Source organism: Protobothrops mucrosquamatus, unplaced genomic scaffold (assembly GCF_001527695.2).
Source record: "Protobothrops mucrosquamatus isolate PMUCROS unplaced genomic scaffold, P.Mucros_1.0 scaffold18, whole genome shotgun sequence".
In the NCBI taxonomy this organism is placed as follows: domain Eukaryota; kingdom Metazoa; phylum Chordata; class Lepidosauria; order Squamata; family Viperidae; genus Protobothrops; species Protobothrops mucrosquamatus.
In genome coordinates, this window is record NW_015386403.1 from 60,085 (window position 1) to 75,409 (window position 15,325).

The 15,325-nt window shown below is 41.5% G+C and overlaps 1 protein-coding gene across 1 annotated transcript in view; it reads left to right on the plus strand.

Moving 5' to 3' along the window:
- The first annotated feature begins 463 nt into the window (after positions 1–463).
- Positions 464–15,325, plus strand: part of SGO1 (shugoshin 1) — a 34,612-nt gene continuing 19,750 nt past the window's right edge. The window contains exons 1-2 of the mRNA XM_015810736.1: positions 464–667; positions 12,830–12,881. The gene's annotated coding sequence lies outside the window, so the exon portion shown is untranslated. The remainder of the gene's footprint in view (positions 668–12,829; positions 12,882–15,325) is intronic.

Here is a 15,325-nt window from a genome sequence, read left to right on the forward strand (position 1 = left end):
TAATCATTCCAATTTTGAGAAAAGAAGGGGGAGCAGCGATGAACGATTTATAAAACACTTTTTTAATATAAATAACGTGAAATCTTTTTTTCAATTTGTCCTGAATCTATTGCAGAAGGTGTTAGAGAAGCAATACATTTAATAAGCCAGCGGGGGGGAAATGCAGCTCTGAGCCGACTCACGAACGATTTCCATCCACCTAATTGTTTATTTACACAGCAAACCCAAAGCCTCGTGAAGGCATGCTAGGACGGAAAGCTAGAAGGGTCAAAAATTTAGGCCAACACAAGCAAAAGAGGAAGGAATTTATAGACATGCTCTGTACCGTATTCGGTAGATTAGGTAACAAAGGCGGAAAACGAGAGGTCGCGCATGCGCTGTCTCGTTCCAATTGCCCCGCGACAGCCAATCAGGAGAAGCAGCGGAGACTTTCGAACAAGCGGGGAAGCGAAGCTTTGGAGGAGAGAAGTTGAAAGCAGTACTAAAGGGCTATAACGGCCGTAGAGACCCCGAGTTGCCGCGGTGCTTGTAACCCTGCAGTGAAGAAAAAAGCTCTTGGAAGAACACGAGCCGTGCGCTAAAGGAATGTTGGGTTGAGTTCGATTTCCTTAAAAGTCGTGGGCATGTGGCCAGTAGTGGCGAAGAGCATAGTCGGAAGGGAACGGAGGTAATAGATAAACATCCCGTCCCATTAAGAGCAGATCCTAAAATAACTGGGCTTTCTCCTAGAATTGCCTCCTTGCTCCCTGTTAAAACTGCTTTTTAAATCCTGCTTAACTCAGTGGAACTTTCTGGTATTTGTACAACTATTTCATGGAATACAGTTCACATTATTCATCTGCATTATAATTTTTTGCTGTGTACCTAAATTATTGCAGAAGTCATTTGATTAAAGTAATTCATTCTGCGTGAAGTTGAGAACAAGGAGAATTTTTATTGAAGTTTTGTGCCCGATAAAATCAAGTTATCGTAATGTATCAAGAATGTATTACATTTGATAGTTTGTGTAGAAACTTGAGATTTGATTGTTTTCATTCATGTGTGCATGTGTGCATGTGACTACAGTTTTTCTTCACTATTAGTAGTAATAACATATTCCCATGTCATCCCTGATACAGTCATCTGATCTAGTGAGGCTGTTAAAATATATTTTTATTTTATTTTATAATATAATTTATTTGAGGATTTACACTTTTATTAATGCTCAGGAACCATGTTTCTTTTTGCTTTCTTTAAGATTTGTTAGTCTTCTTACTTTTCACTGCCTTGAAAGTAGCTTACCTAGGAAAGTGAAATACGGTATATATTCCTAGAATAGCTTCTCATTTGATAAATATATTTTCGGAAAATTTAGAGGCCCTGGCATGGGACCAATATAACTAGACCTTGACTTACAACCACAATTGAGCCCAACATTTATGTTACTATTTTACAGCTTTTCTTGCCACAGTTGTTAAGTGAAATCACTGCAGTTGTTAAGTTACTAACATGGTTGTTAAGTGACTCTTACATTCCCATTGACTTTGCTTATTAGAAGGTCGCAAAAGGGGATCATATGATCCCAGGACACTGTAGCTGTTAAAAATATGTGTAGTTGCCAAGCATCTGAATTTTGATCATGTGACCATGGAGATGATGTAACAGACTTAAGTGTGAAAAATGGTCATAAGTCACTTTGTCTGCTGCCATTGTGACTTTGAATGGTCACTAAATGAACTGTTGTAAGTTGAGGACTACCTGTATTGTAAAATAAGGGTTGGTTTATATAAAGTGTGCTGGAAGGAGTGGGGTCTTTGTGACCATTCATCTGACAGCTTTCGGTCATCGCTCTTAGAATGAAGAACTTAAGAGAATCATAAATCTGGAAGGACCTTGGAGCTCTTCCAGTCCAATCCTCTCCTCAAGCAGAAGTCCCTGTACAATTTCAGACAAATGGCTGTCCAATCTCTACTTAAAAGCCCCCTGTGATGGAGCATCCATAACTTCTGGATGCAAGCTATTTAACTGTTTAATTGTTCTTACTGACAGGAAATTTCTCTTTAGATCTAGGTTGGTTCTTCTTGATTAGTTTCCATCCCTTGCTTCTTTTCCTGCCTTTAGGTGCTTTGAAGAATAGTTACTGCTATTGGACCAGGTGCCACCTATTCTATATCTATACATTTGGTTTTTTGTTTAAGTATAAAATGTTACTTTTCTCATTGAATTTTCTTTTATTAGCTAGGGTCCAGTGTTCAGGTCTGTCAAGATCCTTTTTTTGTGTATAAATTTTATTAGTTTTTATAGGGTTAGGAATGAGGTGGGATTGGGGTTGGGATTTGGGTTAGGGTTAGGATTAGGGTCGGGATTGGGGTTGAGGTTAGGGATTTTCCAAATAACATTCTCAATATTTAGCAAACAGCATAATGTCTGGGTTCATGCGTTTAACAAGAAATAATAGATAATAGTTAATTATCATAAACAATATATTAATTAATCTCTCGATAGTTTTCTTACTAATAAATATTCAAAGTTACATATCCCATTCCTTTCTCTCTAGCTCATGTTTCTAGCCATTGATAGAAAATGTCTCATATTCTAAAATACACTGTCTTCTTTCTCTTTTATCTTTAAAGTCAATCTGTCTATTTCTGCATACTCTAAAATTTTCTTAAGTAATACTTCTTCAGTTGGTAAATTTTCATTTTTCCAATGTTGGGCAAATACAATTCTTGCTGCAGTTAGTACATGTAGAATTTTTTATCTTGAGCCCATCTTCCCGGATATTGGCTATTCCTGCCAGCTTGGTATCATCTGTTAATTTGATGAGTTCCCCTTCTATCCCCTCAACTAAACCATTTATGGAGATGTTGAAAAGTACTGAACCTTGGGGTACTCCACTGCATCCTTCTTTCCATGTAGATGTAGTTTCACTGAGGACTAAAGGTTAAATGCAGTTTGTCAGCCAGTTGTGAATTCATCTGATAGTGATACTGTCTGTCCCACCTTTTTCTAACTTACCAAGAAGTAGGTTGTGATCTACTTTGTCAAATGCCTTATTGAAATCTGAATATACTATGTCCACAGCATTTTGCTGGTCCATTAATTTAGTTACTTTGTCAAAGAATACAATAAGGTTTGTTGGGCATGATTTGTTTTTGGCAAACCCATGTTAGCTACTAGTTATAACTTTCTTGCTCTAGCTGTTCACAGATCTGTTGCTTGATTATCTTTTCCAGGATCTTCTCAGGTGTTGATGTCAGGCTGATTGATCTATAGTTTTTTTGATCCATTTTTTCTAATTTTTGAAACTGGGAACTACGCCAGCTCTTTTCCAGTCCTCTGGTAGTTCCCCGTTACTCCAAGATCTTTGAAAGTTGGTTCAGTGGTTTTGAGATCACAACTGCCATCTCCTTCAGAACTCTGGGATGTAATCCATCTGGTCCTGGTGATTTGAACTCTTCCAGTGTGGACAGATGTTGTCTTATCATTTTTTTTGCCTATTTTAACTTGTATTCCTAGTCAGTTTTTAAAGTTTCTGCTTGGGTAGGTTGTACTATTTTTTCATTTTGTGTGAAGACAAATGCAAAGAATGAATTAAGCAGCTCTGCTTTCTCCCTGCTGCCCATCACTTCCTTGCTATCTTCTCCCATTAGTGAACCATTTGTTTCACTAACGAAGGTTGTTGACCTTTTTTTTTTTTTTTTTTTGCATGCTGAAAGAAACATTTTTTAAATTATTTTTTATTTTCCCTGCACATCTTATTTCATTCTCAGCCTTAATTTTCCTGAGTTCATCTTTGCAGATTTGGTATATACTGGTATTCTGCCTTAGTTATGTATCCGTCTTTCTATATATTTTTTTTACTTTTTGTTTATCAGATAATTCTTTGTGCAGCCATGCTGCCTTCTTGGATTTCTTATTTTTCTTTTTCAGTGATATTGTGCTGGACTTAATTCATGTAATTGAACTTAATTCATGCAATTGTTTGTTTTTTTTGATCCAGCTCAGAAACAAAATTGATAAGGAATAAAATATTCCAATAATTTTGGTGAGCCAGCCAAGACCCTGAGTTCATTTGGAAGGCTGAGTCCCAGGATAGTCATGCCCTGCTATTATTGGGCCATTTGGCCAAAGAATGATGTCTTTCTGGTGACTCATTCTGAAAGGTAGTAAAGAGAATTTTAATCCTGAGCCAAATAATTGCATGAATTAAATAATTTTATAGTTTATAGATATCTGTGAAATTCTTTTTATGCCTGGTGAATGTCCATGTGAGTGATAGCTTTTGTTGATAAATTTATCTATTGATCAAAGCTGTATGTCAAACTGGATTCCAGGAGTCATCAAATGTCTGTTAACCCTTGAGGATGATGAATAGAGAACCCTGGATCATGAGGGGGATCAGTGAGATACACATGCTTCAATAAGGCAGCAAAAGGTTGTATGACAAAATTATAACTGGGTAGATTACAGATCTAAATTGTCAAGGATCTGAATCAGGAAAAGGAAGTTTGTGCCTGACCAATTAGGAAGTTTCCAGGAGGTCAGAGGGCAGAATTAAAATAGAGACTTAAGCTCCCTTCAACTTCTTTGAGGAAATGTTTGTTGGTTTGGGATAAGGAACAATTTTCTATCTAAGCTGGAGTGACAAAAACAGCGTGTGTGGCAGCTATTTCTGGAATAGATAAAATATGTGGCTACAAGCAGTAATGTAATCTAGCCATATTTGAGTATTTTGTACTATGATAAACTTTTAAAACAAAATTTGCAACGATCATATCAGTCTGCTCATATATTGGTATTGTTGACTAAATTATTAGAGGTTTTTTTGTTTGTTTTTAAGCAAAAATATTCTAGAAGGGATATCTCCACCTCTGCCCTTATTGCTGGGGCTGGTGTAGACTTGTCCATGCTCAATATATATTTCAAAAAAGTAGACTATATCTGTTCCAGTAGATGTCATATATATATATATGACATATGTAGGTCTTTGGTTATTCGGGTTTTCTCCCACGTACAATTGGAAGTGTCTTGGCGATGTTTTTACGAAGTCACATTCGTCATCTTCAGGCTGGTGTCTTCAGCTTCGTGCTTCTAGGAGTAATGTGTGATCGCAGCTGTTTCTTCCTTTTAACTGCCAGTGGGGTTTGAACTGATTGGGTGGGAGCTTGGCTGTGTTCTGATTGGGTGGAGGTGTGTTCTGATTGGTTAAGGAGCTTGGCTGTGCTCTGATTGGATGGGGGGGTTGGCTGTGCTCTGATTGGATGGGGAGTGTTCTGTTTGGGTGGGGGCTTTGTTGTGCTCAGGTTAGTCTGAGTTGCAGGGGGATTTGAGATAGTGAGCTTCGTTGCTGTTGTTTGGCTTCGTGTGGCTAATGATGGGTTTGGGTTTGCTTTTTGCATTTGGAAACCCACCCTTATTGGCAAACAAGTCCCTAACACAAAGAATGACACCAGACCCACACTCATGAAAACCACACAGGATGTCACCACCACACATCCACGCAAAAAGCAAACCCAAACCCACACAGATGATGAGGCACGACCACAAACTAGAAGCCAGTCCACAGCTGCATCATTAGCCACTTGAAACCCCTCCAATCCATACATGAAGCAAACTGACACCCACCATAAAGATATGGCACGACCACGAACACGAAGCCAAACAACAGCAACGAAGCTCACCATCTCAAAGCCCCCTGCAACTCAGACTAACCTGAGCACAACAAAGCTCCCACCCAAACAGAACACTCCCCATCCAATCAGAGCACAGCCAACCCCCCCATCCAATCAGAGCACAGCCAAGCTCCTTAACCAATCAGAACACACCTCCACCCAATCAGAACACAGCCAAGCTCCCACCCAATCAGTTCAAACCCCACTGGCAGTTAAAAGGAAGAAACAGCTGCAATCACACATTACTCCTAGAAGCACGAAGCTGAAGACACCAGCCTGAAGATGACGAATGTGACTTCATCGAAACGTCGCCAAGACACTTCCAATTGTACGCAGGAGAAAACCCGAATAACCAAAGACCTACATACAAACACCCCCGAAAACCTCAGAAAACACACACACACACACACACATATGACTAGTAATGGAACTAAAAATACGACTCTTGGGTATGTCCATAATGTAGCAAAATAACCACGATCACCAAGAGGAAATTTTAAAATATTTAAAAGCAATTAAAAATTAAAAGCAATTAAAATATTGTTAAAAATACAGGCAACCAAGCTTTCGTCGGGCTCTCCCGACATCATCAGGGTTGATAAGGCGGTTTTGGGGGATGGTTTATATGCCGCTTCCAAGTGCCTGCATTCGGCTGCGCGATCGTGTAACCGGGCCCAGGTGTATCCAATAATGCGTCCTCGCCTAGCACCCTACATACTTCGATCCCATTAATCCCCCTCCTACCCTCCTCACTACCCTGTCCAGATGGGATCGAAGTATGTAGTGTGCTAGGCGAGGACGCATTATTGGAGGACCCGTGGAGCAAAGAGAGTTTGAATGTAGGCGAATGCCTCTGATGGATGGAGGCGAACGAGGAATGCCCGACTGGCAGAGACGACAACCCAGCCAGCACCCCTTAACTAGATCACGCACGGAAGGAGAGCTCCGAGGCACAAGAGGGCGAACCCCCACGAGGTGTGACAGTAGTAGGAGGATAGAGGGGCGGGGCAGCCGTTATGCCGGCATAGGGAGAGGCGATCCACCCGACACGGATGAAAGGGAAAGGGGGAGAGAGGTCAGTAACAGCTGGATTAAACCCCGTGGGACCAATGAGCTTGAGGGGAAGGAATAGAGTGGATGAGAGGCATAGGAAAGAGCCCCCGGTTGTCCCTGATAAGGACACCCAAGGGTCACATGGTGACAAACAGAAAAGGAAAGTAAAGGATTTACATGCGGGTAGAAGGAAGGCATCCACAGCGCAGGAGCGCACACACCTGGGCCCGGTTACACGATCGCGCAGCCGGATGCAGGCACTTGGAAGCGGCATATAAACCCTCCCCCAAAACCGCCTTATCAACCCTGATGATGTCGGGAGAGCCCGACGAAAGCTTGGTTGCCTGTATTTTTAACAATATTTTAATTGCTTTTAATTTTTAATTGCTTTTAAATATTTTAAAATTTCCTCTTGGTGATCGTGGTTATTTTGCTACATTACACACACACACACACACACACACACACACACACACACATATATATATATATATATATATATATATTCAAAATTTGGATTGCTAACAAAGAATTAAGGGAGAACTGGAATAGCCATTTCAAACATTTTAGTTCTTTTCAACCAGACATACCCTTCTGAGATTCGAACCTGGGCTGTCTGCATGTTAGGCAGATGTATTAACCTCCAGGCCACAGGCTCTTTCTCACTTTGTCAGCTATGAGACAGGGGAGAAGAATTATCTTGAGTTTGGTGCACCCTGTCGGCCCAAATATGGGAGAAAGGAATCTTTTGCCTGTATCAGCTCAAACTAGAGCCATCCACAGGCTTAGCAGTCGCAACTGCGACATCATATGTGTTTTTCAAAATTTGGATTGCTAACAAAGAATTAAGGGAGAACTGGAATAGCCATTTCGAACTTCGAGGTATACCTGCAGAGCAATTTTGCACCACCACCCCCGGCCGATCTGGGCAGCAGAGGCCTTTTCCAAGCATCTGGAGCTCGGATCCATGGCAACGGGGCAATTTTGTGACACCCCAGCGGCCCGATCCAGGCTTCGGAGGCCTGGAAAAGGGTGGTGGCGGAAGCGCAATCCATGTGGGTGGGTGGGAAGTGGCGGCAGCGCAATCTGTGCGGTGGGTGGGGGGAAACCTACCTCACTTGTTTCATGGCTGCTTTTGGCCAAGCTGCATTGCAGCAGCATTGGGCGTAATACGCAAGGCGGCAAACAGCTGTGTCACGCCAAAACCGGCCGTTTGCCACCTCCTGCCCAATGCTGCTACCATGAGGCCGCAGAACAAGCTGGGCGGAGGTAAAGAACCAGGTCAGGGCTCTGTAAAGGTTGGGCCGGAGTGGCGGGAGAAGGGCGCTCTGCGAGGGTTGGGGCGGTGGGAGAAGGGTGCTCTGTGAGGGTTGGACCGGACACACGTGGGCTGCTCCCTTGCTTTCCGGGGGCTGGGCTGGACTGGGCACGGAGCCTCCTCGCCGCTTCTTCACCTGCGGACATCGGGAGCGCCCACCCTCGTCCCGGGGCAGCTGCTGCCGTCCCGCGCTCTCCAGCTCGTCACCAGGGGCGCCAAGCTTGGGCAGATGGAAGCCAGAGGGGAACGAGAGCCATGGCTGCCCGGCTCCTCCGCCTGAGGACACATACAGGGAGAGGCAATACCTGGCTCGGTAAGCCACAGTGTGCCCACAGGAGGAGGAGGATGGAGGAGGAGGGCTGGCCAGGGACAGGCGCAGTGCTCCCCACGGTGGGAATCTGACCAGCCCCAGCCTGGAGGTGGGGGAGAGGCCGAGGGAGCACGAAGGGAGGCATACAGGCTGGCTGGCGACCGGATGGCGGCAGCTGCCCCAGGATGAGCGGTAGATGGGGTGGACACTCCCGATGTCCGCAGGGGAAGAAGTGGCGAGGAGGCTCCTGGCATGGCGAGGCAGCAGCTCCACGTGCATCCCCGAGCGTGAGTGCACCCCCATGCTGCCAGGGAAGCGGAGCCGTGGCATCTGCGGCAGAACAGCGCAGGCAGGCAGTGGAAGGCATGAGGAGCCCCGTTCCCAGCACAGACCCTCCCCACTCTCCTCCCTCCCTTGGAAGAGCTTCGGGGCTCAGGAGCCTCCCTCCACCCCCCCAAGGAAGAAAACCATCGTGAGACGCTCTTCTGTTTTAACTTCTTTTCTTTGTCACTTTTTGGAGTTTTCATCCTGCTTTCATGAGACAGCAGCGTTTGGGAGGGGGTGTAGCTGCCCCCTTCCCCTCCAAGCCATCAGCTGAGCAAGACACCCTCCTTCCACTGCCCCACCCGCCAGACCCCCCCTGGATCTCCCCCAACCCTGCCTGGCACCCACAGGCCTCCCTCCCCAGGAACAGCATCGAGCTGGCCATGCCCACCCATCAGGCCATGCCCACCCGGCACCCAGCAATACATAAGTGGGTTTTGGGTTGCAGTTTTGGCACTCGGTCTCTAAAAGGTTCGCCACCACTGATCTATCATTTGAAGGACCACCTTTACTATTCTTTTTGTAAATGGGACCCATAACAGAGAGGTCCCTATCAGGTGGAATTTGGCAGGAATTATTTATATGGTTAAATAAATTTGTACTCTTGTCTGAGTGGTAACATGGCAATATGATTATTATTGGATGGATAGTTCTGTGCTGTACACTTAGCTAATCTTAATTGTTTTCTCAGGGAACTACACTCTGAATCAAACCAATGAGCACCTTTTCAGGGCTTTTTCAGTTAAGAATTTTCTTAGTACTGCATTTAGGGTTTCATAAGTTGTAAATAGAGAGCTGACATCTGTGCAAGGTTAAGTAACTACCAGAATCAGGGTTTGATAAAATCTCATATATTCGGCCAAAACATCACATCTATTCCGCTTCATTTTATCCTTCTGTTCTGGTGAATCTTTAAATAAAGTGAAACCCATCTATCTATTGTGGTGTAGAGTCTGAGGTCTGAATGCTCACAAAAATTAAGAGCAGCCTGTTAGTGGTCACCATCATCTGTTACATAAACCTGGAAGTCTGAGAAAAAAGACACATAACTGTTAGAGACACATGTATGGTCTAAAGTACTACTTGATTTCTCTGAATGGTAAGTAAAGGTTATACAAAACTTAGATATTTGTTCCCTAGAATTTGCAAGTTATATTTGCATATCAAGTTTAACACCTGTATACTGTCAGAATTTCTTTTCTGGTCCGTAAAGGACCATAAAGATAATAGGGAGTGAAAGTTGAAAATGTTCAGATTACTAATATGATCTGGTACAGAAGGTTCCAACCTCACATTAAAATCTCCCAATACAATTATAACTATGCTGGGGAATTTTTGAATTTAGCTCTTATCAGGGTTTGCTCTAAGTTCACCCATATGCCAGAGAAGTAATATGTGTGAGTATATACACATTTAACATCACAATCACTGAGGCCTGTCTTTCTCTTTTATTTTCCATGCTAGTGTTGAAGGAAAAGTCTTCGACATGGTTCAGTCCAAGCCGGGAATAAACATGGCGACTGCTTTAGAAAGAAGGTTGCAGTTTATTGAAGAAGAGAGCCAGACAAAAAGATGACTCTCGAAGAAAAGAGAGAGAGCACATGTAGAGAATGGGTTTTTATATCTTCTGGAGCCTTTTGTTTGGGGTTGTTCCTGTGGCATGAACTTTGACCTGAGTCTGAGTGTGCCGTTTGGCATCTATGGGTTAATCCTATTATGTCCTGTCTTAGAGTTTGGGTAGGGTATGTAGATTTTAGGTGTCTTTTGTCTTCCTAAGCTTCTAGCTGGAGGCTTCCAACCTTCCTGGATTATTTACACCTGCATTTCTATAGGGCTGGTTTTTGCTTGGGGGAGGGAGACTTGGAGCTATAAAGAAAAACTGGCATGCTTTTCTGCCTCTTTAATATTGCCTTCTTTGGGGGGGGGGCTGACTTCCCACACTAGGGTGATCCAGGACTTAAAAGCCAGATATTTTAATTTGTTCATTGCTGGCTGTTAACCAAGTTTCTTTTACTGCAATCAGACAAAAATTGAACAGAAATTTAGACAGATGGAACAATCTTTTTTTCTATCCTGCTAGATCCTGTGTTAATATAGGTATCATTAATCATTCTTGTAGGGAACAAAAAGAGGAACTAATTGGGTGGATTGTTATATGTCCTGTCTTTGTACTTAGTATTAAATGGGAAGGTGTTGGAATTTTGGTTTGAGACACATGGATTTTTTTGAAGTGATGTTATCCAAAATTCCTTTTATGTAAAAAAATAACAAACATCAGTTTGAAATTTGCCTTGCTGCTGTGAGTTTTGAGATGTGCAGCAATTTACGTGGGGTACTTTTGCAGATTGGCAATGGCATGTATGTGTTTTACCGCTTTGAATGTTTTTTCCCCTTCTATCACCCTGGAAAGGTAACGGGCAGGAAGGTTGATTCATTGTGCAGGTTGGTTCATGGGTGTATGTAAAAAGTTATTTTCATGTCTCTGTGTTTGTATTTCCCGTGGTTTAGTTTCATTGTGATTCTTCTATTCCAACTGAGCTGTACTAGTGTGTGTGTGTGTGTGTAAAAGTTTGTAGAGGTCTCTCCTTTGCTCATTGGAATGTTTGTCAGGTTTTGTTTTTTTCCTTTTGTTTGCAAATGGAGAACTGGAGACAGTTTTTGCCTCTTGATGGGGCCTGGAAGAAGTGTGTGTTCTGACTGACCAAGGATACTCATATCCTTTTTTTATCAGTGGAATAAGTGGGAAAGCAATGGGTAAAAACGTTGCTGTTGAACTGAAATAAAGTAATGCTTGTTTTGAGAAAGGCTTCTGCATGTGTTTTGTTTGTGTGATGTGATATTTAGTGTTGGGGAAAGTTTGTAAACTAATCAGTTGCAAGAAAGGAGACAATGCAAGGAGACCAGCTGTTCCTGGCATTGTTGTCCCAGAAAGTTTGGGTCCTTTTATCTGGCATGCAAGCCCAGTGAACCATACCAGATAGCTGAAAAGGAAAAGAAAACTTTTATTTGCAATTAAAAGAGAGCTATCTGGAAGCAAATTCCAAATGAGTGCACCCCAACTTAGAGCGGACACCTTCTTATATAGTTTTGAAAAGTATATATTGCCATGAACCAATCATGGAAACACATCATTATAAACCAATAATTAAAAACAACATCAAGCATACATGTTCAGGACTATACTAACAGTTTAGCTAAAGGTTACAAGCTAAAAATTACAAAGTAGCTATGACCTTTATCTTATCAGTAGCCTTCCTCCTTTCTAAAAACATTTCTAAGCAACTTAGTACCAAGGTCTTGCCCATCACCGTAATGGTTAGGCATTCCTAGTAGGAGACAGATGGTCTGGTCTCATTTCTGCTCAACAAAGCCGTTCAAGTCCACGGCAAAATGTATTAAATAATAAACAGTATTTTAATACATGAATAAGAAATAGTTTATCAATACATAAATACAATTAGATTAAGCTTTAAAAAATTGGGCTTTCTTATCATGCCCCATTTTTACTCAGTGTCAAAATGTGCAGGGTCACATAAGTCACAGAAATTTATGGAGACTATTAAAATTTAGACTGCTGAATAGACCATCAGCCTGATTATGGAAAGACAGAAAGTCTCAATAGAGGATTGTTAATCAACCAACATTATCTTATGATTTCTTTTAAAAAGGTTGGCAAAACTTTGGCCACAGGGACATCAGGAAGGGAAGGAATTGAGTACAACAACATGTCATGAGTCCAATGACTAAGAACAATACAATACCAAATAAAGTTTTTAGCAATCTAAAATTTGGTATCCCAGAATTAAAAAAAGATCCTCATTATGTATACTGCTTATTGCTCTATGCAGAATAACATACTGAAAGCTAGATGGCATATATCTTTCTTGAGCAGCTGTAAGTATATCAAGGACCCATTTTACTGTTGCTAGGACATCAGCGATTGTGTTCAAGGACTTCACAATAGAAGTCGTGGCTGTAATAATCTACAAAAATTAGTGCAGCTCAACATATATGACAGGCTCAAAAAATATCCAACTTAAAAAAATAAATAAAATTGTCAATGTTAATAGCAGATTTACAATTAACACATTTATTCTTACCAGCTTACTATTTTATTTTATTTTTTGCAAATGTAAATCCATCCTGACCTTTTAAAGTATTATTTTTCAGCCAATCTCTCTCTTTTACCTGGGAAATCAAAGCTGTTTCCAGAATTAGCTGGGTAAGTTGACCTTTTTTCTCAATGGACGAACTGCTGTCTCATTGTAATGGACAGTATGAAATTTGGATCTATTTCATGTTAAACACCTGGATTCCCTTTATCGCCAAACTACACCTGGAAGCAATTTGGGCATCATCTAGAGCAGTGGTTCTCAACCTGTGGGTCGGGACCCCATTTGGGGTCAATCGACCATTACATGGGGGTCGCCAAGCAAGGCTGTCTGCCATTTTTTTTGTCTGCCATTTTTTTGTCCGCCATTTTTTTTCCCCTTTTCCAGCGGGTGCCTTACCTCCCTTGGGCTGGGCCAGCTGGTGGTCGGCCTGCTCCGTCTCTGCTGCTTGCCAGCTACGCCTCGGCCGGCGCAGGGGGTGGAACCACGCATGCGCGGTGCTCCCGGGCAGGGAAAGTCCTTGACTTATGACCGGTTGGGTAGTCCTTGACTTACGACTGGTTTAGTCCTCAACTTACGACCGGTTTAGTCCTCGACTTACGACCGGTTTAGTCCTCGACTTACGACCGGTTGGGGTCGCGGCATTAAAAAGGTTGAGAACCACTGATCTAGAGGTATGGAGATCTAGTCCAATTGCCTTTTGAGTTCCCCGAGTAGGCACTAATTAAAACCAAAGTAGGGGCTTCAGTGGATATTAATATCATTTACAATGGGAGGGCAAAGATCTTCTGATGTGATTACTTAGTCTACCAACTATCTCTCCTAAAAATGTAATGATCCTCAAATTACTATTCGTTCAGTATTTAATGGTGATAACTTTTATATATAACTTTTCTGTTATATATAAGTTTTCCATTTAACAAAAGTAGAGCTTGTGCAAATACTGAACTCATTTTTCCTGTTTAAATAAAAACAACATTGTACAATTAACAAAAATTTAATACTGTTTCCTAAAATTAAAATTTATAAAGCTGGGAAAGAAAAAAAAATTGGTACAAGAGTTAATTCAGTATTTAGATTGATTGTACAGTCAGACATTGTTTAAAAAAATTCAGTTAGATCGTATCAGTCCATGGAGGTTCTATTAAATATTGCCCCAATTTTTTCTCTATTTATTTTTGATCTTGTGCCATGATCATGGATAAATAAAATTCAATAAACTTCTAATAACCAATTTAATGTCTAAAAGTTAAAGGATCTTGCACTGTGTGGCCATTGGACTGCCTATTCTAGAATAAAATATAAGGTTCCAACTGCCCCCTCCCCCCACCCACTTTTGCTCTTTGCCCAAGTTGTGGGCGAAGCAAATTACCTTGAAAAGATTAAAAAAAATATCCTGGGCTATTATCTGACCCAGAGTGTCCTTGCTGTATCTCGCCAGGCAACTGGCTTAATTTTAACATTGATGCTAATGAATGGATCTATCAGGATTAAGTAATTTTTATTTTAAATGTTATCCAAGCTAACTTGCATCTTGCCCTTGAACATCAAAATGTACTTCAGGGAGAAAGAGGTGTTCAATGTATGGAATCAACATAGCTGCTTGTAGGTGGCCTCTCCTAAACACATAAGAACTGTCCATGTTCCTGTTTTATCTGTTCTTTGATTTCTTCAAAAATAGCATTTTTACATTTTGACAGGCTTTGTAGTCTACAACAGCCACCTCTATGGAAAAAAAAGAACTTCCAACAAAATAAGTATGGTTAGGATATATTGGATTTTTGTTCCAATTGTATGAAAAGTCCCTGTTCCTTTCATAAGATTCCATGTACATACAAAAGTCTAAGAGCATGCTAAAAATCAGTATAAATATTCAAAGCAAAATATGGAGGTTCCAATCTCTGAGCTGAGGGTTAATTTTCGCAACCTTTTTCTCAGGGTGGAGGGAACACCACATAATCCATTGCTGAAAGAAAAAGGTTTAATTAGCATTTTTCTGTTGCTCTAATAAGTAGCATTTTCACATTTAAAGCACTACCAAATTTTTTCATGTCTTTCTCCTATGTTTCCATTTTGAGCAGGGGGGAAACAGGAATTGTTTTGTGTCCCCCTTTCTCTCTTCTTTTCTTTTTATATATTTCTTTTTTGTTTTTATCCTACCATTATTACTTTATTATTTACTTATTCGATTTGTGTGCTGCCATCTCATCTAGAGGCAGCTCTGGGTTTCTTACAAACATTAAATAATAAGTATAATAAATAACAAGTAATAAGCATAATTAAATCAAGGCTGCTAACATACGTAATACTCCTTCCTCCTCTTTGCTCACAACAACAACCTTGTGAGTGGGTTGTGCTGAGAGAGAGAGAGAGAGAGAGAGAGAGAGAGAGAGAGAGAGAGAGAGAGAGAGAGACTGGCTCAAAGTCATCCAGCCATCTTTGATCCCTAAGGCAGTAGTCATCCTCCCCTGGCTTCTACCAGTAGGCCTGCAGCATCACTTGCAGCCATTGCCATCAACAGGGTTTCTGCTCTCTCCCCCCTTTCCCCTTCAAA